Below are 18,648 nucleotides of genomic sequence, written 5' to 3'. Positions count from 1 at the left end.
TAGTCATCACCCCCATGTTGCTGCTAAAGTGCACAATGGTCCTCTGGTTCTGCTCATCTAGCTCAGCATTAGTCCATGCAAATCTTTCTGGACTTCCCTGAATCCCCATCCCTCCTGGCTTCTAATAGAACAATATGTTCCATCACATACATATTACCATATTTTGATAAGACATTCCCCAGTTGAAGGACATTTACATAATTTACAATTCTTTGCCACCATGAACAGAGCTACTATGAATATTTTTGTACAAGTGATTTTTTTAATTCATTACTAAAATACTCTTGTTTAAAAGCAAATATAATACCCCTTCCCCCCCCCCAAAAAAATATAGAACCTTAGGATAAAGTAAAGGAAAGAGAAAAAATGTGTTTCAGTCTGTGTTCCAATACCATCAGCTCTGTCTCATGTGGATCACATTCTTTATGATAAGTCCATCATAAACGTTACTTCTATATTTTTCCACTGTTGCTATTGTTGATTGTAATTTCCTCCATCCATTCCTCTCCACTAACATATATTATATTTTCTCACTTCTGTCACTTTGTCCCTCTTCTAAAAATGTGCTGTAGGATAGCTGAGAGGAACAGCAGACTGATCACTGGCCCTGGGGCCAAGAGGACCCGAGCCCACACACCACCCCTGAGACCCAGCAACTACCCAATCCTGTGGTTCCAGAGAGGCCACCCAATCCCAGTCCCTTGCAAGAAGTAAAAAAGAAAATGAAGCATATCTGACTATTGTCTCCTATGATCTACCCTCTCCTCTATCACCCACATCCCTCCCACTTCCCCCTTTCCACCTTCTCTCCTTTTTACTCTAGATGTCTATATCCTATTGAGTGTGTATTCTGTTTCCTGTCTGAGCCATTTCTGATGAGAGTGATCATCTTCCCCCCTTCCATATCACTGTAAAAGCTCATTGTAAAAAAAAAAAAAAAAATATATATATATATATATATATATATATATATATATATATATGTATGTATGTATGTATAAAATGATGTTGATGTTTGGGGAGAGCTTGACTGAGTCTCTGCCTTTACTCCACCAGCTTGGCTCTGCCTCATATTCAATTAATATGTATGTTTCAAATATAGATATATGAATGTATATATGAAGTATATATATGAAATATCTTAGCCTATGCCATCTCTCCTTTCTCTTACTCCTAATGCATTTACCTTTTAGTCATTGATTCCATATTTACAGTATATTATATCTTCAAATTCAGCTCTCTCCTGTGTTTCATCTATAAAAGCTCCTTCTACCTGCTCTATAAAATGAGAAGTTTCATATGAGTATTATCAGTATCATTTTTCTATGCAGGAATACATGCAGTTCATCATCATTAAGTCCCTCATATTTTACTCTTTTCCTCCACTCACTTTGCTTCACCTGAGTCCTGTATTTGAAGGTCAAACTTTCTGTTCAGCTCTGGCTCATTTCAACAGGAACATTTGAAATTCCCCTGGTTCATTGAAAATCCATCTTTTCCCTGGAAGAGGATGCTCCTTTTTGCTGGGTAGTTGATTATTGGTTGCATTCTATGCTCTTTTACCTTCCAGAATATTATATTCCAAGCTCAAGTAGTTGCTGCTAAGTCCTGTGTGATCCTGACTGTAGCTCCACAGTATTAGAATTGTGTCCTTTTATGACTTGGGAGTTCTGGAACTTGGCTATAATATTCCTACAGGTTGTTTATTTTGGATCTTTTTCTGGGGGAGATCAGTGGATTCTCTCAATTTCTACTTTGCCCTCTGCTTCTAGGATATCAGGGAAATTTTCCTGTATGATTTCTTTTAAAATGAGGTGAAAGCTCTCTTCCTGATCATGACTTTCAAGTATCCCAATAATTTTTAAATTCTTTCCTGAATCTGTTTCCCAGATTAGTTGTTTTTTCAGTGTTTCACATTTTACTCTCATTTTCATTCTTTTGGTGTTGAAGTATTTGTATCTTGACTTCTTGTAAAGTCATCGGCTTCCTTTAGCTCCATTCTACATCTGAAGAATTTGTTTTCTTCAGAGAGCTTTCTTATCTCCTTTTCCATCTGGCCAATTCTGCTTTTTAAAGCATTCTTTTCTTCAATAACTTTTTGAACTGTTTTATCCATTTGACCTAAGCTGGTTTTTAACATGTTATTTTCTTCAGCATTTTTTTGAATCTCCTTGGCTAAGTTGCTGACTTTTTTATGTTTTTCCTGCATCTCTCTCACTTCTGTTCACAATTTTCTTCTATCTCCCTTATTTGATTTTCAAAATCTTCTTTGAGCTCTGTCATAACCTGAGCTCAACTTGCATTTTTCTTGGAATCTTTAGATGCAGGAGCTTGTACTTCTTAACTTCAGATTGAGTATTTTGATCCTTCTTGGGATAATAGACAAAGAATTTCTCAATAGTGTTCCTCTTTTTTCTCTGTTTACTCATTTCTCCAGCCTGTGCCTGGTTTGGGGTTGTTTCCTGAGTTTTGAGTATTATTGGGACACCTGCTTTGGGGGTTTTTTGGAACACTCTATTGGGAACTTTATTCCTCCAAGTTCTTAAGTTCTCTTACCTGTGCTTTGATATGTAGATGACCACAGGCACTCCTCTCTGCCCTGGAGCTGTGAGGAGGAGCCCTGCTCTCTTAGTATGGAAGGTTACACTGCAACCTGGATCTGAGGGTGGGCAAACAGCAGAGTCCTGCCCCAGGGAGAGCAGAGAGATTTCTGCAGTCTCCCCTGTTCCCCTTACTGTCTGTGGGCTGTGCTCTGGAGGCACAGGCTGGTTTCCCCAGATTCTAGGTGCAGGAACTCACTGCAGGGCTGCTCTGAGGTCAGTGTTCCTCATTCCATACTCATTCTGGTGCAGCAGACATCTTTCACTGACCCTTCTCTCACCACTGTTCCCAGTGATCCCTGAGCTGGGCTGGGCTGGGCTGCATTGAACTCTGGCCTGGGCTTTTTTCAACTCCCTGTCCTGGTGAAACATACCTTTCCTGTGGAACTTCTAAGTTATCTTGGACTGCAAAAAATGCATCACTCAGTCTTTCCGTTTGTTCTGCCCCTCTAAATTTTGACTAGAGTCATCATTTGATGGCTTTTGGAATTTATTGGGGAATAAGTTTCTGGGAAATGCTGACTTCATGCTGCCATCTTGGCTCCACCCCTAGAGTCATTATTTAAACAAATTTTAAGGGATTTGGGGTAGAGCTTGAGTGAATCTCTGCTTTTACTCCACCATCTTAGCTCTGACTCATATTCAATTAATATTTATCCTATATTTATATACCTTTCTGAATATTATTTATTATATTATGATCTAAAAATGATGCATTTAATATTTCTGTTATTTTTTTCCTTTACTTTGTGAAGTTTTTAATGCCTTAAATGCATGGTCAATTTCTGTGGAATTGTCATGTTTTGGAGAGAAAAAACTTGTATACTTTTCTATGTCTATTCAAATTTTCTCAAGGCCTATCATATCTAACTTTTCTAAAATTCTATTCATCTGCTGAACTTATTTATTTTTTGATTGCATGTATCCAGCTCTGAGAGGGGGAAATTGAGGTTCTCCTAAAGGATACTTTTAAAAATATTTTATTTATTTTTCCAACTACATGCAACTATAGTTTTCAACAATTTTTTTTGTTATTTTGAGTTTTACATTTTTCTCCCTCTCTCCCTTCTCTCTTCCTCCCCTGGACAGAAAGCAACATAACATAGGCTATAAACCATGCTAAGTACATATTCATATTAATCATGCTGTGAAAGAAGAATAAAATCAAAATATAAAAAAAAGAAAACCATAATACTTAAGATAACTTTCAAAAGTTGAAGATAGTAACCTTTGACCTGTATTTAAGCTCCAAGTCCCTTCTCTGGATATGGAGGATATTTTCTATCACAAGTCTTTTAAAATTGTCTTTGATTGTTATGCAGCTGAAATGAACAAGTCCACCACAGTCAATCATCAATCAGTTGCTGTTAGTGTGTACAATGTTCTTCTGGTTGTGGTCACTTCACTCAGCTTTAGTTCGTGAAAGTTTTTCCAGGCTATTCTGAAGTCCCATCCCTCGTGATTTCTTAAATAACAATAGTGTTGCTTCACATACATACACCACAATTTGTTCAGTCATTCTCCAATTGATGGGTATTGCCTCAATTTCGAATTCTTTGCCACCACAAAAAGAGTTGCTATAAATATTTTTGTACATGTGCAAACTTTTTTCATGACACCAGAGTATACTTTTACTGTTTATATCCCTCGTGTAATTCCTTTAATATTTGCTATACCATTTACTACATATATATAAAGGACTGCTATTAATTCATTGTATATGTTACATCATAGCAAAATACATTTTCTCTGCTCATCTCTTTTAATTAAATCAATTTTTTCCTTTACTTGCCTGAGATTTTAATTGTTTACTATGCTGTTGTGTTTTTTTTAATTCAGCTGAAGTATAAAAGATTCTGCTCCAGTTTTTTTTATCTTTGCTGTGTGTGTATCCTGCTTCAAATGGGAAGTTGATTAACTAGATATCATAGTATTTTGGTTTTTTAATTCACTCTGCTTTTGTTTCCATTTATTTATAGGTGAGTTCATCCCATTCAAGGGCAGTTAGGTACCATAGTGCATAGAGCTCTGGGACTGGAATAGGCAAGACCAGAGTTCAAATTTAGCAATAAACACTTTTTAACTTTGGGACCCTGGGCAAATCACTTAGCTCTCCTCATCTGTAAAATAATCTGGAGAAGGAAATGGTAAACCACTCCAGAATCTTTGCCAAGAAAACTCTAAATGAGATTTTGAAGATTCAGACACAGCTGAAATGGCAAAACAACATATTTTAAGGGCAGCTAGGTGTCACAGTGATAGAACATTAGATTTGAAATCAAGTAGGAAATGGGGGAGCAAAAATGTAGTTTATGGTTCTGATTGAATATTATTGTGCTGCAAAAAATAATGAGGCAGAGCCTTTCAGAAAAACTTGGGAATTCCTATGAACCAATACAAAATGAGAGCAGATTCAGGAGAACATTATATACATTATAAACAGTATTGTACAATGCTCATGATTTAGTTATTCTCAGCAATATAATGGACTAAGATAATTTCAAAGGACTCATCATGAAAAATGCTATCCACTTCTAGAAAAAAGAAAGGATTAAGTCTGAAAGCATATCAAAGAATAATTTTAAAATTATTTCTTTATTTTTTATTGGGGAATTTTTGTCTATGTTTCTTTCATAACATGACTAACACAGAAATGTTTTGAATTAATGCACATGTATAACCTATATCAACTTGCTTGCTTTTTCAATGAGACAGGGTGGGAAGGAGGTAAATGAAAGAAAGGGAGGGAAGGAAAGAATTTGGAACTCGAGATTTTATAAAAACAAATGTCAAAAATTGTTTTTATATATAATTGGAAAACTAAGACAAATTCCCATATTAGCCTTATTTCAGAAAAAAAAAGAAAAAATAAAAACATTATTGTTAAATTTGTGCTCACTACATCAGCTCTTTCTCTGGAAATGGACAGTATTTTTCCAGTATGAATCCTGTGAAATTTTCTTGGATCATTATATTGATCTTAGGAAGCTCTTAATCTAAATATATTGAGGCTTTTTTTGCTAGTGATTATTTTTTAAAAGCATAACTACAGTTTTCATTTATTTGTAGTAGGGAAAGGGAACAGTAAAATGGATTATTCAAATGTCTTAAATTCCAAAATAATTCTACATTACTTTTTGGCAAGAATTTTTTCTTCCTAGATTCTACTTACATGATTCACTTTGGGTCAATGTCATCTATGACAATGGCAGACAGCCTTAAAGAAGGAGTGGTGGTAGAAGAAACCAATCTGGTGGTGGTAAAAATAGGCAGCTGTGAATTTGAAAATTAGCCACAAATAATCCATATAATGGATAATTCTCCAATAATAACTAACCAGAGTTATTATTAGAGGACCAAAGAGGGGCTACCCTGTTGTTTCTCCAACACTTCACAGATTTAACTATTTCATAGAAAAAAGGTGATGAAGAGTGAAGGAGGAGTAGAGATTCCTTTATTCACTAGAAAATATAAAGGGGTGTAATTGAATTGACTACATTGGGTTTTTTTTATGCCCTACTCCTACTCACTTTTTATTCTGGCTTTTGTAAGGCAATGAGGTTAAGTGACTTGCCCAAGATCATGCAGCAAAATAATTATTAAGTATCTGAAGCCAAATTTGAGCTCAGGCTCTCCTGACTCTAGGGCAGCTGCTCTATCCACTGCACCACCTAGCTGTCCCTCTTATACCTACTCATTTTTGAGCGTGTATGTGTGTGATCTTTCTGACTCTGACATCACAAATAAAAAATAATAATAAGCTATTTAGCATTTAGAGATTATGAATATTTTTCTCACAACAACTAATGCCAGTTAGGGCTATGATTTAAAGAAACAGAAAAAAAACTTTGAAACTAAATCTAACTACAAAGTTTATTGATTAATATGTAAGTTAAGGGTGAGCAGACTCAGATATGTAAAAAGGGTAAACCTTAGTGCTACTTGGCCTGTTCCTATCTTTGTCTGACCTGAGGAAATGAAGCCTTTATAAGTAACTACTACCAGGAAATCAAACCTATTTAGACAATAGTCTGAGCCCTACATGGTCAGTGGATGTTAGAGGCTGTGAAATTTTATTTTGAGATAGAAAAAGAAAAGCTGACACATAACCAGAGGCACCAATCTGCAGTAGAAGAATTTTCATACCTACATGGGCATATCAATTGCATTCAAGACAGGGAAAGGTTATATTCTATGTGGTATAATTTTTTTAGTCCTGATGACTTAATCTTGTGAATGTAGCTTTCATCAATGGCTTCCATGCTGGCACTTTCCTCTCCCTTACTCCTCTCTATGAAAGAGGAAAGAATTGAACCAAAACAACCTGCATCAATACCCCTAGGAGAAGCAGCACATTATCATCTCTATCTTACAAAAGAGACTTGGAAAGATTTACTGTGATGTAGCCAAGGCAGTGCATTTTACCATAGAATTGGTTTAAGTCTCAAACCCAGAGAAAGGGAGACAGTATGGCATGATAAATATGCCTGTGGACTAGAGTCAGGAAAATGTGGGTTTAACTACCACCCTAGACAAATCAATTAACAACTTGGTGCCTCCATTTCCTCACATATAAAATGAAAGTGGTGGTATTTGTTAACATCTAAGTTCACTTTCAATTATAAATCTATGACCCTTTGATACAGATCTTCTGTCCAGTGCCCTTTGCATACTTGCATGCCTTAAGTGATTTTTTCACTCTCCAGTCAGTTTTGTAGTAAGTGCAATATCATTTAATGTAATTATTATGTGAAATACAATCCCTTTCAGTGCAAAAAAGACAGAATTAAAATAGTGCCAAATGAGCTCTTTTTCCTGTGGGTTCTTATTTTTCATTTTTTTTTTAACATGAAAAAAATAGTACCAGTCTCTCCCTAAGTCATAATAAAACAATGGCATGTCTGAGTGCAAGACGGGCTTTGATATAAACAAACCAATAAAAAGGACTTAGAGAATAATTTTCATTGCTGTATGTTCCTTTTAGTCATGGTATGAGGTGGAAAAATGGAGATTTAGCCAGATCCAATACCTGGCCTTAAAAAAAAAAAAACAACAGCACAACCTTTTATTTTTATTGCTAACATATAAATCAAAGTCCAATATTAAAAAATATATATCCTTTTTAGTTGTAGTCTGCATAATGTCTTCTAAAGCACCCAAATGACATTTATAGCTTTGGAAACAATGTAGTAGTAGTAACAAGAGACATAGGAATCAAAATAATTTCATATTAGCCCTGGGGATTTAATTTGGCATCCTTTCATGAAAGTAGCCCAAGAAGAATATATGATAAACATTTCCTAAAAGCAAAGAGGCAAAAATTAAAATAAAATCCAGTTACTAGTTGGCAAAAATACATTAAATAAATTGTTTTGTGGAAAATCACATCATTTTTCAAAATATATGCATTTTGTAGTTAAAAATTGAAGTTCCTTCTCTTTTTATTATGATATCATTCGATAAATGCCTAGTTTGAGGCCCAGGTTAATAAAAACATTTAAAATTTTGGATTTGATGTCTTAGTTATATGCCATTAACATACAAACACTGGACATTAATGGATTTAGTCAAGAGCTCGATTTGAGTTCTAACTATAGCTTATTAACTCTGGAATATGTGGCAATTTATGGAATTTCTCAGAGAAAAACTTAGGACCATTGAAATCACTGGGTGATTTCATGAGGATCATCTACCTGCTTTTCTTCCTGTCAATTCTAGGTTCAGTGTATGATTAATATCAAAATCTGACAAGTCTCAATAAACACTTATCAAACACTCCATGTATGTTCTAAGGCCTGGCTAAGTACTGGGAATTCAAAGAAAGTCTCTGCTCTCAAGGAGTTCAGAGTGTTAAAGTTAAAAGAAGGGACAATGCAATCAATTATATACAAACAAGATAAATATAGAATGCTTTGGAAATAATATCAAAGGAAGACTAGCATTAAGGAGAATTGGAAAAGGCTCTTTGTAGAAGGTAGGGTTTTATTTGGGACTTGAAGAAAGACAGGAAAGTTGGGAGATGGAGATGCGGAAGGAGAGAAATTCAGGTAAGGGGAATTGTTAATGAAAATGCATGGAGTACAGAGATATCCAAGTGTCCCAAGTATAAATACTGCTAAACCAGCTTATAGACTGTCCATCCAAGTTACAAAAAACATTACACAGCAGATACTGTTTATACATTTGTCTTTATCCAGTGAATATAGTGAAGGCAGAACTCTTGAGAAATTTTATAACTCTTTAAGGCATTCCAGGGCTTACAAAAATCAGCAAAAATGCCATGTATAACAAAAGCATCTAGTGACCCTTGCTATTTGAAGAGAATACTTGGATTGGATTTTGTGCTGGATATTATCTATAGCAGGGCCAAAACCTGGACTGCGTGTGTGTGTGTTTGTATATGTGTGTGTGTGTGTGTGTGTGTGTGTGTGTGTGTGTCTGTGTGTGTGTCTGTGTGTGTGTCTGTGTGTGTGTGTGTGTCTGTGTGTATGTGAAACATCTTATTGGAGTACATCTTTAAGAGGACATTTTACTCTTCAAGATCAAATTATTTCATCAGCAGCAAACAGTGAGATCTTATATTCACTTTACCTTGTAGTGAATTATATTATAATAAATGTGTGGTATAATATAAAATATAATTCATAAAACCCTTTTTCACCTACATATTCTTAATATGTGCATATACTATTTTCCTAAAAAATTATAAAAATGAGGAATTAGGTATGTGTGTCATTGTTATTGATAAGTCCTCCATAGCCTTTTTAAAAATGAGATTTGTGATTTCCCCCAAGAATGTTTTCCTCCTTTCAGATGTCTTGATATTCAATCCCTCAATACCCTCAAAACTTTGTATCACATATAACAAAAACCTTGATCTAGTCCAGATGTTCTTCCCATCTTTATTTTCTTCAGCACCAGTCTTACTTCTTCATACAGCACCTCAGGGACCATGACATCAGAGTCCAAATGAAATGCTTCATTGTCACAATTCTTATAGACCTTGTCTATTTTTATCCTGATTTTATTATACACCCAGCTTCATTGTAAATGCCACAAGTATGCAGACTTGATTACATTCGCCAAATGTTCCTATTCCCTACCTTTCGTTGTCTCATGATGTGATTCTGATCATAATGTTCAAGGTTTCTCCTCTGTAAAATTTTACCAAGGTTTTATTCTAAACCAGTGTTTCCCTTGGCTATCATTTCTCTTCTCTTGGAAAGGAAATCAAGTGTTTGCTAGCTAAGTTACTTTTTAAGATTTATTTGATCTTTTCATTGTGGAATTTGATTTACACTGGTCTAACTTCCTTAGGGAAAAAAGTGATCATTTGTGTTTATAATGTCATTTAAACCAGTTCTCATTTGGTGCCATCAATATAACTTAAGTTACTTGAGTTGAGCTCCATCTTATTGTCTTTATTCTTTCTTCTAATTTGGTATTCATTTCAATTGTGATCTTTGCTCTGACAAGTTCAGTGGTTTCACTGTATTCAGTCGATTCAGAAATAACTCTCACATCTATAAGTAGTCATTAACTGTCTCTTGAAATATAATCAGCTTTATTTTTGTGTGAAAGTTTTCAATGTTCATTATGACTAGGACAACCCAACTTTTTACTTGAAGAATATATTCATGATACCTAGATATGAAATTTCTGTGAATTTTGTAGCCATTGTTTCTTGCTCCTGTATTAGGTTTCTTCTATATTCAGCTTTATTTCTTTATCTTCACCTTTCCATTGAAATCACTAAGTATTGAATCTTATGTTGATTTAATCTAGAGGCTCTGATCTCAATCTTGTAAAGTTGTCTGTACCACTATATCCTTTGCAACAGATGTTGCTATCAAATCTTTGTTGAACTGAATCAAACTGTGATCTTCTTGCAAATGCTCATCATAAGCATAATAATATAAGATGAGCATATCACATGAAATGGTGTTTATTATGGATCCACATTAAACTCAACTCCTCAAATGTTTTTATTTGGTTTCCAGAGGAAAAACTATGGACCATAGATCCATTCATTTATAATGAGAATTTTTTAAAATGATATTATTCCAATTTTTCAATTGTAAGCATCTCCACTTGCTGTTTACTGATAAGCAGTTTAATGTTTTAAAGATGTTCTAAAAAGTGTGTTTCTTGTCACATTCTGTATCCTTTTCCCATTGCCTTGCCCCCATCATTATGGAAGGATCCAGAGCCACATAGTACTATAAGCCACATGTATCACAAAGATCAAAAAATAAGTCTCCAACGTCCCAGGTAATGAACTTCTCCATATTTAACCATGCAGGTCTATGGAAATTAGTCATAGTTGCTATTAGGTCTATACAAAAGGTATTTGTAATATGGAAGAGCAATATCAGAGCCTTCATTTTATTTAGCAGGGACTTAAAAACCCATAGTAACCTCCATGACACAATAAAGAAGCCAATAGGACTTCGTTGAGGATAATAATAATAACAATAATAATACTTAGTAATAGGATAAATCAATAATAACTTTAAATAATAATTATGATAGTAGTGATGATACATTTTTCACTCCCCCCCTCCCAAAGTCCCTGGATATTTAAAGAATAATTTCCCAGATATTATCATTGATTTGTATGAAAAGATTTTTTAGCATCTCCAGTTATTCTAATGCATAAATTTTAAATCAAATTCATGTGATGCCTAGCTGGTACATAGGGAATCATTGAAAAGTATATTTATTCTTGCTGGCTTCACTCTCCAATGAATATTTGAAAATAATGCCTTTTCTCTAAAATTCTTCAATGATTTCTGCCCCAGTTAGTTCTAAATTCTTAACAGGATGCATCTTTCAATAATTTAATCCAGCAGGAATCCTTACATGTATAGTGTTGATAGTGTTCTGAAAGCATATATTAGTATTATTGAAATATGCCATCTAAGGAATTAAGGGAGGAAACTGTGCAGTCCCCTCATTCTGGTGCATGATTTCTTCACATTTATGTATGCTAATTGCATGATCACCTATTGTCCCACCATTCTAATTTTATTCATAGGTTTGGGGCCTTCCTTTGGGAAATCTAAGGCTGCCCCTTTCTCATAGAAAATCCAGAGACTATCAATTCATTTAATTAATTTCAGTACTGACTTCATTGAATAAATTATTTTCTTCACTTCTCTATTGCTGATCCTCAATTTGTGGTCTGTAAATATATATGTATATTTTCCTGCTGCTAAATCACAACCCTGAATGTGGCCTTACTTATTTTCTTATGGGGCAAGATATAACATTTGAGCTCTGGAGTTCTGAGATATAATAGGCTAACTTCATTGGGTTTCTGCACCAAGTTTGCCATCATTATAATGAGTCTATTACGGAAGAGCCCAGAAAGCTACCTAAGGTAAAGTCAACTATTCCAGACAGCACATGGAACAAGTCAAAATTTCCATACAATCAGTACTGGAATAAAACACACTAAGGTATTATGCTTTCAGCCTAGGAAAGATAAAGAGACAGTTTCAAAAAAAAGTATAAAACAGAAAATGTTATTATCCCATCCACTTATTCTGTGCCTAGACAGTATGTAAAGTGTATAGGGGATAGGAGATGCTAGAAAGAGGAGCCTGAACTCTAATTACAAAGAGGATACTCTAGTTATTCATTTCCAGTTTCTGGATGGTTCTTTTCTACATCATAACCTGGTGGAAGGATATTGGCAACATCTAAACTAATTGAATCATAGCACATGTTTTGGGATCTGAAATCTGAATAAATCTGACAGTAGTGATATTTGCCATTTATAAATTTTTCCAAAATTCTTTGAGGCTTTATGCGTTTCTCTCCTTTATTCCTGACAACACATTTCTTAGTAGGTGATACATTTTATTATATGTACCATTATATTCATATTGAGGTTAGATAGTTGAACTCAATGAGTAATCAATAATGGTTTCAACATAGAAGAAAGCTCCCAGAAATTTATACTAGTCCCTGGTTGAATATGAATATGACTCAGGTAAAAGGTACAGATTACATGCTTACCAAATTTGGAAAGGACACAAAACTTTGAAGTATTTCTAATTCTTTGAATGGCATTCAAGATTTAAAAGGATTTATATTTTTATAGAAGATATTGAATTGTATATCATTGGGATAAATATTAACAAGCCTAAATTTAAAACCTTGCATTTATACACAAAATAAAAATCAACTTCAATACCTCTCCCATTTGGAGAGATTGAAACCAATTGGTATAGAGTATGACAAATAATGTCAGAAATTTTCAGTGCATCAGCTTTATTCATTTTTGTTGTTTTTCAATTTTTATCCTTTGTTATAAGGAAGGGTGATCTAGGGAGAAAATTAAGGTGAGATCTATTGAAAATAAGATAAGTGCCATAAAAACCAGATATTAAATATATTTTAAAATTTAACTTTAAAATTAAAAATGCATGTTGCATGATTAAATTATAGTTGTTGTGAAAAAAGATTGGAGGATGAGCTCTATTCAAAAGAAGAATGGACTGCCTCAGGAGGTAGTGGGTTCCCCTTCACTAGAAATCTTTTTTTAATTATATATCTGTTTTCCAATTACATACAGTGGTAATTTCTACCAACCATTTTTTTGGCAAAGTTTTTAGTTTTATAAATTTTTCTCCTGTCCCCCCTCTCCCCAATGGAAGACAAAGTAATATGGGCTTTACATTTTCATTTTACATTTTCATTCATGATAAGCATAAATCAAAATTAAACGTGTTTATGAGAGAAGAATTAGATCCAAAAGGAAGAAAGAAAACATTAGAGAAAGCAAAGTTACTTAATATATAAGACAACCTTTAAAAATTGAAGATAATAAACTTTGGTCTTCATTCAAACTCCACAAACTCCACTTCTCTGGATATAGATGGTATTCTTCATCACAAATCCCCTAAAATTATATCTGATGGAGTGATTGATCACCACCCCATATTTTTCTTATTGTATAATTTTCTTCTGGTTCTGCTCATCTCACTCAGCATCAATTCTGGGAACTGTATTTTGTCAAAAGCTTTTTCAGAATTTATTGAAATAATCATATAATTTCTGCTAGGTTTGTTATTGTTCAATTATTGGTCAATAATGATAATATTGAACCAACCCTGCATTCCTGATATAAATCCTGCTTGATCATAATGTATTATCCTAGTGATAGTTTGCTCTAATCACTTTGCTAATATTTTATTTAAAATTTTTGAATCCATATTCATTAAGGAAATTGGTTTTTAATTTTCTTTCTGTCTTTTGACTCTTCCAGGTTTGGTATCAGTACCATATTAGTATCATAGAAGGAATTAGGGACAGTTTCATCTTCACCTATTTTTTCAAATAGTTTATATAAAATGGAACCAATTGTTCCTCCAATATTTGATAAAATTCACTGGAGATCTTTCCTTATGGAACTATTGATTGTTTCTTGAAGTTCTTTTTCTGAGAAAGAGTTAAGTATTTAATTTCCTCTGCTTTTTAACCCGGGCAATTTATGTTTTTGTAAATATTCATCCATTTCATTTAGATTATCAAATTTATTTACATACAGTTGGGCAGAATAGTTCCAAATTATTATTTTAGTTTCCTCCTCATTGGAGGTGAATTCACCTTTTCATTTTTGATAATAGTAATTTGAGTTTTTTTCTTTTTTTAATCAAATTAACCAAAAAGTTTATCTATTTTATTGGCTTTTTCATAAAACTAAGTCTTGGTTTATTGATTAGTTTAATAGTTTTCTGGCTTTTGGTTTTATTAATTTCACCTTTAATTTTCAGAATTTCTAATTTGTTATTTAATTGAAGATATTTTTTAGGGGGGGAGGGCTGGCAAGAAAAATGGGGTTAAGTGGCTTGCCCAAGGTCACACAGCTAGGTACTTATTAAGTGTCTGAGGTCAGATTTGAACTCAGATACTCCTGACTCTAGGACTGGTGCTCTATCTACTGTACCACCTAGCCACCCCTTAATTGAAGATTTTTAATTTGTTCTTTAACTTTTTTTAGTTACATGCTTAGTTCTTTGATGTCCTTTTTCTCTTTTTCCTCTAAGAATTTGGATCCTATGCTACTTGCTACATACATATTTAGTGATGAAATGACTTCATTGTCTATGGTACCTTTTAGGAGGATATAGTTTCTTTCCTTATCTCTTTTAATGAAATCTATTTTTCCATCTATAAGGATTGCAACCCCTGTTTTTTTTCACTTCAGCTGAAGCAGAATATATTCTGCTCTAGCCTTTCACCTTTACTCTGTATGTATCTCCCTACTTCAAATGGGTTTTTTGAAAACAGTATATCATAAGATTCGGTTTTTAAACACTCTGCTATCCATTTCTATTTATGGGAGAGTTCATCCCATTCACAGTCAAAGTTATAATTACTAACTCTTTTTTGCCCTCCATGCTATCTCTCTTCCTTGTGTAGTTTTCTGCTTATCCCTACTCAACAGTATTTTGCTTCTGAATACTGCCTCCTCCAACTCCCTCCTTTTCTCCCTAGTTCCTTTTCCCCCTTCTTCCTTCCTTTCCATCAGTACCCTTCCTTCTTCCCCTTTCCCTTCTTATACTTTTTTTTTAAATTTATGGCAATGGGGTTAGGTGACTTGCCCAAGGTCACACAGCTAGGCAATTATTAGGTGTCTGAGGCTAGATTTGAACTCAGATACTACTGATTCTATGGCTAGTGCTCTATCCACTGCACCAACTAACCGTCCCCCTTTCCCTTGTTTTCTAAACTCAGCTGAGTGTGTGTGTTTATCCTTCTCTGAGTCAAATCTATTGAGAGTTAAGATTCAGGCAGTTCTCACCTCCTTCATTCTTTCCCCACTATTGCAATAAATTCTTTGTACCTCTTCATGTGATATAATTTACCCCATTCAATCTCCTCCTTCTCCTGTCTCTTTACAGCCCTCCTCTTTTAGTGAGATGTTTTCTTTAAATCTTTGTATCAAAGACATGGACATATCATTAATATCCATCCCTTCTACCTAAGTATATGCCCTCTCTTAGAGTTACAATTCTTAAGAGTTACAAGATTCTTTCTCCCAGGTGGGGATGTAACCAGTTTAATCTTATTGGATGACAGTTGTTCTCTTTTCCTCTGTTTATTTTTCATTTATTTCTTGAGTCTCCTGTTTGAAATTTTGTTTTTTGTTTAGCTCTTGTCTTTTCACTAGGAAAAACTGAAAGTCTTCTGTTTCATTAAATGTCATTCTTTTCCCCTGAAAGAGAAGACTCAGTTGTGCTGGATGGTGAATTCTCTCCAGAATATCATATTTCAGGTCCTTCCATTCTTTAATGTTGATGTAACCAGGTCCTGTGTAATCCTGACTGTGGCTCCTTGGTATTTGAATTGTTTCTTTCTGGACACTTGCAGGATTTTCTCCTTGATTTTATAATCCTGGAGTTCGGCCACAATATTCCTTGGTGTTTTCATTTTGAAATCTCTTTCAGGAGGGGATCAAAGAATACTTTCAATGACTATTTTGCCCTTTGGTTTCAAAATATCAGGGCAGTTCTCCTTCACTATATCATGAAGTATGGAGTCCAGGCTTTTTTATTTTCAAGATATTCAAGTAGTCCTGTGATTCTTAAATTGTCTCTCCTGGATTTACTTTCCAAGTCAGTTGTTTCACCAATGAGGTATTTTACATTTTCTTCTATTTTTTTTAATTTTGTTTAAAAGATTCTTAATGACTCCATGAAGTCATTAGTTTCCACATATTCCAATATTTTTAAAGAGAAGAATTTTCTTCATTTTATTTTTGCATCTCCTTTCCCAATTGCTCAGTTTTTATTTTTGAAGGAATTATCTTTTATTTCATTTGCCCAATTGTGTTTGAGAATTATTTTCTTTTTCACTTGTCTAATTGTATTTTCAAAGGATTTGTTTTCTTGCAGTAAGATGTTGATTTTCTCTTGCATAATATTAATTTTTTCTTGTGTTTCTTTTCCCGATTTTTCCATTTGCTTTTTAAACTCCTTTCTGATCTCTTCTATGATGTCTTTCTGGATAGGAGACTAATTTATGTTCTCCAAAGCCCCATTCCTTCTGCCCTCCTTTTCTGAACCAGTATCCTTATCTTGAAGGTAACATTCAATGGACCACTGCCTTGCACTAGTCTTTCTTCATTTTGGGCCCTTTCCCTAGGGTCTTGTATAGAGGAGGTGCTGATTTGCAGCCCTTTGGTGTTGGTGTTGAGATACTTACAGGTCTTGCTCACTAGTTAGGAATTCAGTCAGATCACCAGTAAGGAATGCCAAAAGCTTTCTCTGAGTTGTCTGTTTTGGAGGTGTCATTGGCCCACTCACTATACCTGGGGCTAGATTGCACAATCCGAGCTGGGTCCTCAGGTTAGAAAAGCTACAGGATCTCTCCAGGTAATCAACAATGGGGAAGATCTGCCCCAGGCCTTGGAGCAAGGTGCAAACACCTGGTATTGTTTTTGTGATGGTGCTGGAAAATATCAAGCCCTCCCTTGGGAACAACAGGGGGCTCAGCTAGAAACATGGGGGCTTGTGGCTGGGTCTTCCAGGCCAGCCCAGCTGACCAGATAGGTATCTGGACAGCCACGTGTATGGCAAAGGCTTCCACCACCAAGGTTCTCAGGTTAGTCTCAGAACTCATCCTGCAGTCCTTGCCCTGGGTCTCTGCTCTCTGCCCATGCTCCTCCCATAATAGACCTTGCTGGGAGATGCTCCGTTCTGTTTTTCTGTGGGCTCTGTGAATCCAAATATCTGTTAAGAGACTTGATTCATGTTGGTTCTGTGGAAAGGCAGGAGAGCTTAAAACAGTTCCTGACTTTTCTCTATCATTTTGGTCATAACTCCCCTCACTAGAAATCTTTGAGCAAAAATGACCACTTATCAGGGATAATTCTTATTCAACCATGAGTTAGATTGTTATAGAGTCTAAAATTGTCCAACCTAAAAAAAAAAAAGAAATTAAAAAAACAATAATAGAGGCAGATGTCTGAACCAATAGCACTTTAATAAAAGAATGTAAACCTTTAATAAAGGTTTATGTTCCCCTCCAATGATGTGTACCTCTGATCTTCCAGGCTCTTAGTTTTCTAGTGCTTGTTATCCAGATGATAAAGAAACATAGTAAAATACATGATCTTATTGGCTGATAGATATTGATCTTGATCTTCCAGGAAAGTCTACATAAAATACTGAATCCTAGTGGTTGACAAATGGATCAATAAGCAGACTTTGAGATATCTATCTTGAATTTTCAGGATATCCTGCCAAGCCAACAAGAAGACCCATGTCTTTTATATGTTAAAAATCTAAAATGAACCAGTTTGCCAGTAGATAGGCAGGCCACAGGCTGGCAGACATGTAAGTCATGTGATCATGTGCTAACAAGGAGAAAACAAGGTGGGGAGAATTCTAGTTGGCTTTCTATGACTAAGCAAATGAATTTACAGTCTGAAGTTCACAGCTCTGGGTGCCCAATATAGAACTTATAATCACTTTAAGTAATCATTACAAAATGAATAATACTGATTAGAATGAAATAGGAGTTCAATTAATCATTTCTCATACTGAATGAACTTTGATGCTCCTTCTAACTCTGAGATTCTCTGATTTTGTGAATTACTTTGAAGCTTCATTTTCCTCATCTGTTAAGTGAGGGTAATATCTCATGCTCAACCCACTTAAAATGATCAAGAGGGTAGTAGATATGATGCATCAAATCTTTTTATTGTTTTGAATTGATAAGTTCTGTGTATTTGTTTTAAAGTCAAGTTCATAATTTAACTCTCAAATTAGGTTTTAAGCTTCTTAAGAGCAGGGCAAATACTAGGTTTTCTAGTCCTTTTGTACAGAGATATGTATAAAGTGTCTCTCCCTAGTCAGCTAGAATATATTAAAGTCCTCTCATTTAAATCATTCATTTGGATTAAGCTATCATTTCAAAGATACCCATTTAATATGCAAATATGTTATCTAAGATTGCAATTATTAACTTGATGTAAATAAATAGAAAAGAGCTTTAATGAGATTAATATACGTAAAGAGAATCAAGAGAATAA

Source organism: Macrotis lagotis, chromosome 1 (assembly GCF_037893015.1).
Source record: "Macrotis lagotis isolate mMagLag1 chromosome 1, bilby.v1.9.chrom.fasta, whole genome shotgun sequence".
Taxonomy (NCBI): domain Eukaryota; kingdom Metazoa; phylum Chordata; class Mammalia; order Peramelemorphia; family Peramelidae; genus Macrotis; species Macrotis lagotis.
Note: the sequence above shows the minus strand (reverse complement) of the source record.